The sequence below is a fragment of the Dendrobates tinctorius genome, unplaced genomic scaffold (genome assembly GCF_039654945.1).
Source record: "Dendrobates tinctorius isolate UK_male_01 unplaced genomic scaffold, ASM3965494v1 ptg000103l, whole genome shotgun sequence".
Classification (NCBI taxonomy): Eukaryota; Metazoa; Chordata; class Amphibia; order Anura; family Dendrobatidae; genus Dendrobates; species Dendrobates tinctorius.
Genome location: NW_027361771.1, coordinates 44781849 through 44796333, shown reverse-complemented (window position 1 = coordinate 44796333; position 14485 = coordinate 44781849). Strand labels below are relative to the sequence as shown.

General features: G+C 43.7%; 1 protein-coding gene across 4 annotated transcripts in view; it reads right to left on the bottom strand.

Moving 5' to 3' along the window:
• The window catches only part of LOC141100118 (uncharacterized), a 52684-nt gene that overhangs the window by 4971 nt on the left and 33228 nt on the right, over nt 1-14485 (bottom strand). For 3 of the 4 annotated variants that reach the window (XM_073588363.1, XM_073588361.1, XM_073588364.1), the window contains exons 6-7: nt 12304-12360; nt 1150-1229 (exon numbers count right to left, since the gene is read on the bottom strand). The gene's annotated coding sequence lies outside the window, so the exon portion shown is untranslated. The remainder of the gene's footprint in view (nt 1-1149; nt 1230-12303; nt 12361-14485) is intronic. The other variant, XM_073588362.1, reaches the window with a different exon arrangement.

Genomic DNA, 14485 nt, shown 5'->3' with positions numbered 1-14485 from the left:
GTTGAACATTACAGTAAAGGGTTCTTTTTATAGATGACCTAAATGACACTGCTCCTTTTTCTCCAAGTAAGGGGTGGGAAACATCCTGCCTGCGGGCTGTAAACCATTTTCTGGGGACCATAATACTCGAGCCGGCCGCTGGCCCTTTAATTCTTTCTTGTCCTGTGAGCACACTCATGCAGTGTTCACTACTGAACGCTGAAGCACAAATAATGAAGGTTTTACGTCCTGATGTTGGCCAGTGCAAGCGTCTGGATGTAATTTGTGGGCGGAATTAGTGCGCGATATGCTCCTGTCTTACCATTGTGATGTACATTTTCCAGCCCCAATGTCTTCTATTGTATATACTCCAGTCCCAGTGTATCCTATGTGATGTACATGCTCCAGCCCCGTGTCTCATATGTGATATGCTGCAGCTCCAGTGTTTCCCATTTTATATATATTCTGCAGTCCCACCGTCTCCTACGTGATGTGTATACTCCAGTTCCAGTGTCTCCAATATGATGTATATACAGCAGCCTCAGTGTCTCCTAAGTGATGCATAAGGCAATCTCTGTGTCTGCTATGTGATGTAACTACAGTAGTCTCAGCATATACTATGAAATGTAAACAGCAGTCTCAGTGTATTCTATGTAATGCATGTAGCAGTCGCAGTGTCTCCTATGTGATGTATATACAGAGGCTCAGTGTCTCCTTTGTGAAGTATATACAGCAGTCTTAGTGTATACTATGTGACATGTGACATACAGTGTACATACAGCAAAACACCATTTGAGTTCTGTAAATGTAACATGAGCAGCAATGCAGTTCCAACTTTGGGGAGACATGCAGTGTACTATACGTCTGTGTTCAGAATAACTTACCGCTGTGAGCAGTTCTTTACAAAACTTGTCACAAAGAGTCAATTGCACTCCAGATTGATACAAACCTGGAAAAGCAGTTGCGAGTAGCAACATCATCAATACTATCTAACATCACAGCTTCACCAAAGAGAAGCAGCTCCAGGGGCGACATTAAAGGTGAGTTACTTAAATGCTAGACCAGACATAGCAGGATAAATTTAAAGTTGATAATTTTGTTGGCCCATGAATGATGGTATGCATATCCAAACCTTCTCCACCTCTGCTTCAAGCTTATGTATCCACCTACCCTACATCCTCTACATGTGGGCGCTGTCATCTCCTATTCCTTCCTTGTTTTTTCCGGTTCCACATTAGATGGGTGCGAACCTTAAAAAGACCACATATAGTAAGTACATGTAATAAGGCAAGCTCATATTATTATCTTCTCCTAGAATGTCTGTCTATTTAAAAAGGTATGTCAGCCTGGGGATGTGGTAAAAAAATAAAAACAAGATAGGAAAAGTAAGGGAAGATTAAGGAGGGAGAGATGTATGACAACTAGTCATGGGTCAACCCCTGGATGTTGGGGTCCGGCCGAATAGTTAAAAAAAAGTTTGGTTCAGGTACCAGAACAGTACCTGAACCCGGACCTCATTCACATGAATGGGGGGGCTCGAACATCCAGTGTTTTCCATGCTGTCATGTGCAAAAATTAAAAAATAAATTTTTGTTTTCATTTAAAATAAATGACTTTATTCTGTGTGTGTGTTTATTTACAATATAGCTATAGGCTTAGTAATGGAGAGGTGTCTCGTAGATGCCTCACCATTACTAAATCATGGTCTTGATGTCACCGGACAATACAAAAGTGACAACAATCCCATAAAGGTGAACCCCACTTGCTACTGCCACAAGTGGGAAAAGCTGGACAAAGCGCTAGAATTGGCACATCTAATAGATGTGCCTTTTCTGTGTGGCTGCAGGTTGCTATTTTTAGCCTGTAGGGGGTCAATATCCAAGGCCCCTTACCAGCCTTAGAACACCAGCCCCCAGCTGTCTGATTTAGCTTGGCTGGTTGTCAATTTTTTTTTTAATGATTTAAAAAACGGCATGGGGACCCCTCTGTTCATGGTAACCAGCCTTGCTAATGCTGACAGCTGAGGCTGCAGCCTGCAGCTGTCAGTTTTGCCTGGCTGGTTATCAAAATTACTGTGGGAACCTATGCCATTTTTTATATTTATTTATTTATAGCACAGACACTGGCTGTTGAATACTCCCATCTGCCGCCTGCTTTCGCTGTTATTAGTGGCAGGAGGAGTAGGCTGATGGGAGTAATAGTAGTAGTTTTTACCTCCGTACCTCCGGTCACAACTGCGGGCTCACGCTACTACCTACTACCTGACAGCGTGGGAGCCGCAGCTCTCTGACCGGTGGTAATAATATTACCGCTGATCAGAGCTGCCGATGTTTCTCTCGCTGTTATGCAGTTGACAGCATAGGAAACACCCAATGTTCGGGCTGCTAAATCCGAACAATAACACAGACTGCCTGGTGAAGTCTGTGTTCGGGGTCCGTTCCCAAATAGTAGGTGTTCGGTACAGACCTTGAACTTTACTGTTCAGGTTCTCCCATCTCTAATGACAACACATATGGAGGGAGGGGAAGGACTAAAATGCATCTAAGTGAATACCGCATCAGCACACAGACATGAGTAAACCCAAGGGGAAACCTGAATATTTATTTAGCAGCTTAATAGGCAAGGTATTTATTTGTTGATGTGTAAGAAAAGAGATGGTGGAGTAAAAATAATTCCTGTACCAACCAAAATAATTCCTGTACCAACCATCTAAACGAGAAGATGATGATCCCAACAGCTAATTTTGTAAATATATCTCATTTACATTAGGCGCACACAAACATTTACATGTCTTACATTCTTTATTACGGTAAGTTACATTTAGATATTTAATTATTTTTGTGGAGGCTAAAAACTGCTTAACTAAAACACGTAAATGACGTAAAGATGAAGTTATTTAAGTGCTGGAATGGAGGCACTAATGTAAGGTCCCTGCCCATAGTCTCATTATACTCACCAGCCGCCTTCTTCTGCTCAGGTCCTGGGCCGCTATCTTGAGACCGCAGTTTCTGACAGACCGAAAGCCAGGTAACGGTCACAAGCTCTCAATGTAAGTCTATGAGAGCCATCTTTGTGGCCTCATTCTGACTCTCATAGACTTACATTGAGTAGTGACATCCGGATCTCCCAGTAAACATTGGAGCGATCTGGCAGGTCATAACCTGTAGAAGATGACAGGAGCAGCGCTGATATAATAGATGAAGACGGTGGCTGGTGAGAAGTGGTGTACCACCAATGGTGGCAGGCCACCAAACCTATATGGGGCCCGTGAGTTTGGGGGGCACGGTGATGGCACTGGCCCCACCCCATCTGTATCAGAAGTCTATAAGCCAATACAGTTGGAAGCAATGACGGCGCCATCATTCTACCTCTGCGCCTGACTTCTCTTGAAGTTACAACAGCACGCCGGCAGTGTCGTGTAGTCCAGAGCTGCAGGAGAAATGCTGAGGAGACCAGGGCAGCAGAGAACAGGCAGAGGTTGAATGAGACCATTTTTGGGGTCACTATATTATATGGAAGGCTATGTGAGGCCCGTCATATTATATGGAAAGCTATATGGGGCCCATTATATTATATGGAATTCAATATGGGGCCCATTACATTATATGGATGGCTATATGGTGCCCATCATACTACTGTATATGGAAGGCTATGTGAGGCATATTATATTATATGCAGGGCTATGTGGGGGCCATTATATTATATGGAAAGCTATGTGGGGCCCATCATACTATGTGGAAGGTTATGTGGGGCCCATTATATTATATGGAGAGCTATGTGGGGCCCATTACATTATATGGAAGGCTATGTGTGAGGCACATTACTTTATATGAAAGGCTGTGTGGGCCACATTACATTGTATGGAAGGCTATGTGGGGCTCATTACATTATATGGAAGGCAAAATGGGGCCATTATATTATTTGGAAGGCAAAGTGGGGCACATTACATTATAAGAAAGTAAATGTGGTGCTCATTATATTATACTGTATAGAGGGTTATGTGGGGAGCCATTACACTGTTTGGAGGGCTATGCGAGGGCCCTCATACAGTGTGGAAGTTTGTGTCGGGGCCATCATACTGTGGGGGACATTATATTGGGTGAAGGGCTGTGTTGAGTTCACAATTGGGGCATCATACTGCGTTATGTTCACCACATACTTTGCTGGGTGGGTACAGTAGGGTCAATATACTGTGCATCTGGAGGGTGCTGTGTAGGAATTCACTGTGTGGGTATCTTACTGTGTTTGGGGTGCTGTTTTGTTGGCTCTTCTATGCCCTACCATTTTTTTCTGGGGGGGGGTAAGCCCGACTAGGACTTCTGCTATGGGGCCCTATGATTCCTATGTGTGTCCCTAATGGTGAGTATGATACTAGAGGCAGGAAACTAAAGGGCCTGTCACACTAAGCGATATCGCTAGCAATATCGCTATAATGTCACTGGTTTTTGTGACGTTATAGCGATATTGCTAGCGATATCGCTATGTCTGATACTTACCTCCGACCGCTCCCCCGCTGGTTATCGCTGATTGCGCGAGAACGTCCTGGACCGTTTCTCGTCGACAGCTTCCTGCGGCGCTTCCTGTGGAGAGACGAGCGACGAGCGTGGAGCCGGGCGGGAGGACGTCAGGATCGCCTCGTCTGACAGGTAAGTAGCGACCCCTGACCCCTGCGATGTCACTGGTGAGATCTGCCTGTGTGGCAGCTCACTAGCGAACACTTAGCGATGCACCAGCGATCCTGACCGCGTCATATCGCTGGTCGGGATCGCTGGTGCATCGCTAAGTGTGACAGTACCCTTACATTAGTGGCATAACTCCAATGAGTAGTTAAAAAAAAATGCTGGAGTGGTGCTTTAAGATAAATGTCTGTTTTCATATACACACCCTGTAATTGAATGTGGCTCTCAGGCATAGAACGCTGGGGTCTTGGGTGACATCCAGTATTGTGAGCAGCAGACTGTGCAGTCAGCCCCCAATTGTGGACACAGCTAAATGAACCAGTCTGTTCTGTGACCTTGAGCTCTACACACTTCCCATGGTTGCTTTGTGTGGAGGGGTGGGCTGTGTTCCTTGGGACAGATAAACACTGCACTGACAGAACTGAACATGTGGCCTCCCTGCTGTTTGTTAACTCTTTGGGTCTGCATAGTCAAATTGCTTCAGGCTATGTGCACACGTTGCGGATTGGGCTGCGGTTTAGCTGCGGTTTAGCCCAGCGGTTTCACACCTCTACAATGTTAAAGGTGTGAAACCGCTGCGGATTCCGCACAAGCAATTGACATGCTGCGGATTGTAATCCGCGGCAAATCCGCACGGAAAAACTGCAGCGTGGGCACAGCGGAGTTTAAAATCCATAGGCTAACATGGTACTGTACCGTCAGCAGAACTGCTGCAGATCCGCAGGGCCAAATCCGCTGCGGATCTGCAGCAGAATCCGCAACGTGTGCACATAGCCTAACTTTGTTTCTAAGCCTAAAAAGTAGTGATGAACCAGACATTATGTCCATATACCCTAGGGCCTCATTCAGATGTCAGTGATTTTTCTCAGAATTCAAAATCTGACCAATTTTCATCAGTGTTTTGGATCAGATTTTCACGAGTTTTATCATCAGAGCTTCATCAGTTTTTCTGAATTGAAAAATAAAACTAATAGAGGTTTGTCAAGTTTGTCCCATCAGCCAGTTAAACACAGACAGCAAGCACATGGATGGCATTTTTGGGGGATTCATAGACTTGCATTCACAAGTTTGATCCGTGACTTGCATCAAATTGGACATGTCTCTGTGTTTTGATGCAGACCATTCGATCTGCAAAAATAGACAGAACATGGAATCTATTTATATTAATGTTTACATATTCTTATAAATTTAATAAACTCATTATATAATATTAACTCCTTGGTGATGGCATCTGAACATGCATAGCGGCCATGCGTCATCACTGTATGGAATGGGCAGAAGCTGAGCCCACACAGTACAATGTGGATGCCGACACCTGGGAGTAAATTATGTGACCAGGCTTGGCTCTAATTGCATCAATTTAACCATTTAAATGCTGCTGTCAAGTGTGCAGAGGTATTTAAAAAGCCTACAAGATGGCAGATTTCACTATATAAACATTTAAGTATCACAAACATGCAAAAGAATGAGAAGTCGGGATGGGGCAAACACAGTATAATATATTTTACTCACTTATATAGCGCTATTACGGTAATTCCACAGCGCTTTTACAGACGTTTTAATCTATGTTCCCACTGGAGCTCACAAACTAAATTTCCTACCAGTATGTGTTCGGAGTGTGGGAGGAAACTGGAGATTCTGGTGGAAACCCAAGCAAACAAGAACATACAAACTCCTTGCAGATGTTATCCTCGGTGGGACTTGAACAATGCTGCTGTACTAACATTATATACAGGGCTGTATTTGCCACTAGGCACTTGAGGCACGTGCCTAGGGTGCCCGGATGCGGGGGGGGGCGGCACCTGAGTAAGGTTTTTTTTTTTAGTCTGGGGTCGGACCGCCTACCCACCTGTCTTCCGGCTGCTGCAGGGGTCTCGGATCCCACTCTGTCACCGCTGTGGAGGGCGAGCAGAGGCGGATCTAGCAGGGGCAGCTGGGGCATGTGCCCCGGGCAGCCGGCAGGGGGGGCGCCTAATGCAGCGGTCCACAGTGTCTCTCCCGGTGGCTGCATTCTGCTGCCCCCGGACTGTAAGTCGGCCATTCTCTGTGCCGGCTGTCAAGGATCAATTGTACTCGCGTCTTAGAGATGCAAGTACAACTGAAGCTCTGACAGCCGGGCAGAGCGATGCCAGCAACGTGATCAGATCTTGTGATCACGCTGCTGACGTCACTCACCGGCACCGCAGAGAAGCAGGACGGGAGGTAAGTGCTCCAGTGAAGCTAAAGATACCGAAGATAAGTGCATGGGGTGGGGTAGATTTAATGTGTGTGGGGGGGAATTTGGAGTGAAGATGGGGAGGAGATTTAATGTGTGTTGGGAGAATTTGAGTGAGGATGGGGGGAATATTGTGTGGGGAGAATTGGAGTGTGGATGGAGGATTTAATGTGTGAGGGGAGATCTGTAGTAGAGATAGGGTTATTTATTGTGTGTGGAGAGATTTGTAGAGGGGATGGGGGATTTAATGTGTGGGGGGAGATTTGGAGTGGAGATGGGGTTGTTTATTGTGTGGGGAGATTTGGAGTGGGGATAGGGGATTTAACCCCTTTCTGCCATATGACTTACTAGCCCGTCCATGTGCCCTGGGACTTAATTCCCAGGGATGGGATAGTACATCATAACGATCAGCGGCGCCCACGTGGTGAGCGCTGCTGATCGCGGCCGGGTGTCAGCTGATTATCACAGCTGACACCCAGACTATATGTCAGGGGTGGTCACGGACCACCCCTGACACGTTAACCCCTGGCACACTGCGATCAAACACGATCGCAGTGTACCGGGGGTTTAGGGAAGCATCGGGAGGAAGGGGGCTCCCTCCATTATTCCCTGCGACCCCCACAGCAGCGCAATGTGCAGCGTTGCTGCGGGGGTCTCCTTCCCTGCAGGTCCCTGGATCCAAAATGGCGGCGGGGACCTTCGGGGGCCTGCAGGGAGCCGGCTTCCTCAGTGCCTGCAAAGCGCAGGCACGAGGAAGCCTTCTGCACTGCCTGTGACAGATCGTTGATCTGTCACAGCGATCTGTGATGTGACAGATCAGCGATCTGTCACATGACAGTTATGTCCCACCTGGGACATTGTAATAAAGTTAAAAAAAAAGTGTAAAAATAATTTATAAAAAAAAAAAATCGCTAAATAATTAAAAAAAAAAATTCCCTAATAAATTCATTTTTTGGAAAAAAAAAAAAACAACAATAAAAGGACACATATTTGGCATTGCCGCGTCCGTAACGACCCGCCCTATAAAACTGTCCCACTAGTTAACCCCTTTATTGAACCCCTTAAAAAATAAAAATAAAAAACGAAGCAAAAAATAAAGCTTTATCATCATTGCGCCGAACAAAAAGTGTAATAACGCGCAATAAAAAAGACGAATAACCATGGTACCGCTGAAAACATCAGCTTGTCCCGCAAAAAACAAGCTGCCATACAGCATCATCAGCGAAAAAATAAAAAAGTTATAGCTTGCAGAATAAAGCGATGCAAAAATAATTATTTTTATATAAAATTGTTTTCATTGCATAAAAGCGACAAAACATAAAAAAAGACATAAATGAGTTATTGCTGTAACTGTACTGACCCGAAGAATAAAACCGCCTTATCAATTTTACCGCACGCGAAACGGTGTAAACGCACCACCCAAAAGACATTCTTGAAATGCTGTTTTTTTTTTCTGCGTCCAAAAAAATCGGAATAAAAAGCGATCAAAAAATGTCACATGCCCGAAAATGGTACCAATAAAAACGTCAACTCGTCCCGCAAAAAATAAGACCTCACATGACACGGTGGGTCAAAATATGGAAAAATTATAGCACTCAAAATGTGGTGATGCAAAAACTATTTTTACAATAAAAAGCGTCTTTCAGCGTATGACAGCTGCCAAACATAAAAACCCGCCATAAATAGTAAATCAAACCCCCCGTTATCATCCCCTTAGTTAGGGAAAAATAATGAAATTTAAAAAAAAATGTATTTATTTCCATTTTCTCATTAGGGTTAGGGCTAGGGTTAGGCCTAGGGTTAGGGCTAAGATTAGGGTTAGGGGTGTGTTGGGGTTAGGGTTGGAGTTATAATTGGGGGGTTTCCACTGTTTGGGCACATCAAATGCTCTCCAAATGCAACATGGCGTCTGATCTCAATTCCAGCCAATTCTGCGTTGAAAAAGTCAAATGGTGCTCCTTCCCTTCGAAGCTCTGCCATGTGCCCAAACAGTGTTTTACCCCAACATATGGGGTATCAGCCTACTCAGGACAAATTGCAAAACAACTTTTGGGGTCTAATTTCTCCTGTTACCCTTAGGAAAATAAAAAATTTGGGGCAAAAATATCATTTTTGTGTAAAAAATATGATTTTTTTATTTTCATGCCCGGGCGTTATAAACTTCTGTGAAGCACTGGGGGGTTCAAAGTGCTCACCACACATCTAGATAAGTTCCTTAGGGGGTCTAGTTTCCAAAATGGGGTCACTTGTGGGGGGTTTCCACTGTTTAGGTACATCAGGGGCTCTCCAAAGGCAACATGACACCGGCAGACCATTCCATCAAAGTCTGCATTCCAAAACTTCACTACTTCCCTTCCGAGCCCCGACGTGTGCCCATACAATAGTTTTCTCCCACATATGGGGTATCAGCATACTCATGACAAATTGGACAACAACTTTTGGGGTCCAATTTCTTCTGGTACCCTTGGGAAAATAAAAAAATAAGGGGACTAAAAGATCATGTTTGCAGAAAAAATATTTTTTTTATTTTCACGCCCGGGCATTATAAACTTCTGTGAAGCCCTTGGGGGGAGGGGTCTAGTTTCCAAAATGGTGTCACTTGTGGGAGGTTTCCACTGTTTTGGTACATCAGGGGCTTTCCAAACGCAACATGGTGTCCGATCTCAATTCCAGCCAAAAAAGTCAAATGGCGCTGCTTCCCTTCCGAGCTCTGCCATACGCCCAAATAGTCGTTTACACCCACATACAGTCATGGCCAAAAGTATTGACACCCCTGCAATTCTGCCAGATAATATTCAGTTTCTTCCTGAAAATGATTGCAAACATAAATTCTTTGGTATTATTATCTTCATTTAATTTGTCTTAAATGAAAAAACACAAAACAGAATTAAGCAAAAAGCAAAACATTGATCATTTCATACAAAACTCCAAAAATGGGCCGGACAAAAGTATTCGCACCCTCAGCCTAATACTTGGTTGCACAACCTTTAGCCAAAATAACTGCGACCAACCGCTTCCGGTAACCATCAATGAGTTTCTTACAATGCTCTGCTGGAATTTTAGACCATTCTTCTTTGACAAACTACTCCAGGTCCCTGATATTTGAAGGGTGCCTTCTCCAAACTGCCATTTTTAGAACTCTCCACAGGTGTTCTATGGGATTCAGGTCTGGACTCATTGCTGGCCACCTTAGAAGTCTCCAGTGCTTTCTCTCAAACCATTTTCTAGTGCTTTTTGAAGTGTGTTTTGGGTTATTGTCCTGCTGGAAGACCCATGACCTCTGAGGTAGACCCAGCTTTCTCACACTGGGCCCTAAATTATGCTGCAAAATTTGTTGGTAGTCTTCTGACTTCATTATGCCATGCACACGGTCAAGCAGTCCAGTGCCAGAGGCAGCAAAGCAACCCCAAAACATCAGGGAACCTCCGCCATGTTTGACTGTAGGGACCGTGTACTTTTCTTTGAATGCCTCTTTTTTCTCCTGTAAACTCTATGTTGATGCTTTTGCCCTAAAAGCTCTACTTTTGTCTCATCTGACCAAAGAACATTCTTCCAAAATGTTTTAGGCTTTTTCAGGTAAGTTTTGGCAAACTCCAGCCTGGCTTTTTTATGTCTCGGGGTAAGAAGTGGAGTCTTCCTGGGTCTCCTACCATACAGTCCCTTTTCATTCAGATGCCGACGGATAGTACGGGTTGACACCGTTGTACCCTCGGACTGCAGGGCAGCTTGAACTTGTTTGGATGTTAGTGGAGGTTCTTTATCCAACATCCGCACAATCTTGCGTTGAAATCTCTTGTCAATTTTTCTTTTCCGGCCACATCTAGGGAGGTTAGCCACAGTGCCATGGGCTTTAAACTTCTTGATGACACTGCGCACGGTAGACACAGGAACATTCAGGTCTTTGGAGATGGACTTGTAGCCTTGAGATTGCTCATGCTTCCTCACAATTTGGTTTTTCAAGTCCTCAGACAGTTCTTTGGTCTTCTTTCTTTTCTCCATGCTCAATGTGGTACACACAAGGACACAGGACAGAGGTTGAGTCAACTTTAATCCATGTCAACTGGCTGCAAGTGTGATTTAGTTATTGCCAACACCTGTTAGGTGCCACAGGTAAGTTACAGGTGCTGTTAATTACACAAATTAGAGAAGCATCACATGATTTTTCGCACAGTGCCAATACTTTTGTCCACCCTCTTTTTTATGTTTGGTGTGGAATTATATCCAATTTGGCTTTAGGACAATTCTTTTTGTGTTTTTTCATTTAAGACAAATTAAATGAAGATAATAATACCAAAGAATTTGTGTTTGCAATCATTTTCAGGAAGAAACTGAGTATTATCTGACAGAATTGCAGGGGTGTCAATACTTTTGGCCATGACTGTATGGGGTATCAGCGTACTCAGGACAAATTGCGCAATAACTTTTAGGGTCCTGTTATTCTTGGGAAAATAAAAATTGGGGGTGAAAAGATCATTTTTGTGGAAAAAATGATTTTTTAATTGTACGGCTGTACGTTATAAACTTCTGTGAACCAAACTAGGGGGATTGAGGAGAGAGAACGTCAGGGGGGTGGTCCTGACGGGAAGAACCGCAGTATAGACGAGGCACGGGGTGAAGGACACCGTATTTGAAACGACGAAGCTGACCAGTAAAGTGCTGATGGTGTACGGGCCTAAGGCGGCCACAGTGACTGAGCTGACAGGATCATCACAGAGTGAAAAAGGGGCAGTACGTATAAATACGTCCCTGGAGTTAAGTACGGTGTGTGAAGCGGCCCTGGACATGGAGGGCCATGGGAAAGATATTGCGGTGTGCTGTGAGGGCCGTCAGTTGGACGGTGGAAAATAAACTTGGACCTGTTGCACCGAGACCTGCCTCATCTTGTGTCTGTACGTCACTGCGCGGTATATTGAGGGACCACCCCCCAGCTCGGCCCACCGACCCTACACCTATCCCTATTAAATATGTTTTCGCCCTAGGTAAACACATATTTGAGGTTTACATTAATATGACCGAAACCACACCCACTTGCGACTGAAACCACGCCCACTTGCAAATAGCCAATTAAATTGATGGGTGAATGGGGTTTGGTTTTGGGTGTGCAGGATTTTAAAATCCAACCAAATGGGAGCCATTAAGAGAATTTAGTGGCTCTCACTGGGGTGTCGGCTCCCATCGTTCACAATAGAGAGCCGGCTTTTTGCCTCCGTTCGTTTGCGAATGACTCATCACTAGCAGATATCACTGACCGTGTATGGAAGATCCAGAGAACTCGATATTACATGGATCTGGATCTAATGAGAGCAAATGGACACTTACTCTCATGTGCCTTAGATGGCTGCCCTTATTATAATCTGACCCTGTTCCATAGTGCTGCCACTTGAGGACCACGATGATCACTGTGTCTTAAAGGTGACATAAATGACTAACCTCCATCTTCTTGTTCCCTCTGGAGGTTGAGGTAACCGGATGTTTACTTTTCAATTTCTAGAAGAACATATAAAAAAATTACTTTTATAATTAATGGTCATGTAATGTTGTATCGCCTAGGCCTTCAGACCTACTAACACAATGCTTCATGTCCTACAATGGGTAATCTGTTGCCACATTGTATCTCAGACTTCCTTTCCGGAGAAGGGTGGAGTAGCTTTGGTTATTTTAAGCCAAACACAAGAATTACAAGGACACTTAAAACTCATGTCACCACCAAGCCCAGAAAAGCTCACGTTCTGTCTAATACATACAGCTCTGGCAAAAATTAAGAGACCACTGCAACATTTTCAGTTTGTCTGATTTTTTTTTCTTTATAGGTATATTTTTGAGTAAAATGTAGATTGCTCTTTTATTCTATAAACTACTGACAACATGTCTTCAAATTTTCAAGCACTAAATTTTGTATTTATTTTCAGAATACACTGTGTGTTGAATTATTAGGCAAATGAGTATTTTGATCACATCATCCTTTTTATACATGTTGTCCTACTGCAAGCTGTATAGGCTTGAAAGCCAACTGCCAATTATGTAAATAAGGTGATTTGCATCTCTGTAATGAGGAGGGGTGTTGCCTAATGACATCAACGCCCTATATAAGGTGTGCTTAATTATTAGGCAACTTCCTTTCCTTCGGCAAAATGGGTCAGAAGAAAGATTTGACGGACTCTGAAAAGTCAAAATTGTGCGATATCTTGCAGAGGGATGCAGCAGTCTTGAAATTGCCAAACTTTTGAAGCGTGATCACCGAACAATCAAGCGTTTAATGGCAAATAGTCAACAGGGTCACAAGCAGCGTGTTGATAAAAAAAGGCGCAAAATAACTGCCCATGAATTGAGGAAAATCAAGCGTGAAGCTGCCAAGATGCCATTTGCCACCAGTTTTGCCATATTTCAGAGCTGCAACGTTACTGGAGTATCAAAAAGCACAAGGCGTGCCATACTCATACATGGCCAAGGTAAAGAAGGCTGAAAAATGACCACCTTTGAACAAGAAACATAAGATAAAACGTCAAGACTGGGCCAAGAAATATCTTAAGACTGATTTTTCTAAGGTTTTATGGACTGATGAAATAAGAGTGACTTTTGATGGGCCACATGGATGGGCCCGAGGCTGGATCAGTAAAGGGCAGAGAGCTCCACTCCGACTCAGATGCCAGCAAGGTGGAGGTGGGGTACTGGTATGGGCTAGTATCATCAAAGATGAACTTGTGAGACCTTTTCGGGTTGAGGATGAAGTGAAGCTCAACTCCCAGTCCTACTGCCAGTTTCTGGAAGACAACTTCTTCAAGCAGTGGTACAGGAAGAAGTCAGTATCGTTCAAGAAAAACTTGATTTTGATGCAGGACAATCCTCCATGACATGCATCCAAATACTCCACAGCGTGGCTGGCCAGTAAAGGTCTAAAAGAAAAAATAATGACATGGCCCCCTTGTTCACCTGATCTGAACCCCATAGAGAACCTGTGGTCTGCAAGGAGGGAAAACAGTACACCTCTCGGAACATTGTCTGGGAGGCTGTGGTGACTGCTGCACGCAATGTTGATCGTAAACAGATCAAGCAACTGACAGAATCTTTGGATGGAAGGCTTTTGAGTGTCATCGTAAAGAAAGGTGGCTATATTGGTCACTGATTTTTTTTTTGTTTTTGAATATCAGAAATGTTTATTGCTAAATTTTGTGTTGTTATATTGGTTTACCTGGTGAAAATAAACAAGATTGGTATATATTTGGTTTTTATTAAGTTGCCTAACAATTCTGCACAGTAATAGTTACCTGAAAAAACAGATATCCTCCTAAGATAGCCAAATCTAAAAAAAACACTCCAACTTCCAAAAATATTAAGCTTTGATATTTATGAGTCTTTTGGGTTGATTGAGAACATAGTTGTTGTTCAATAATAAAAAGAATCCTCTCAAATACAACTTGCCTAATAATTCTGCACGCAGTGTATGAGAAATGATCAAAATAACAAAAAAGTGCAGTGTTTGCAGACCTCAAATAATGCTAAGAAAACAAGTTCATAATTATTTAGGAACAACAATACTAATGTTTTAACTCAGGAAGAGTTCAGAAATCAATATTTTGCGGAATAACCATGATTTTTTATCACAGCTTTCATG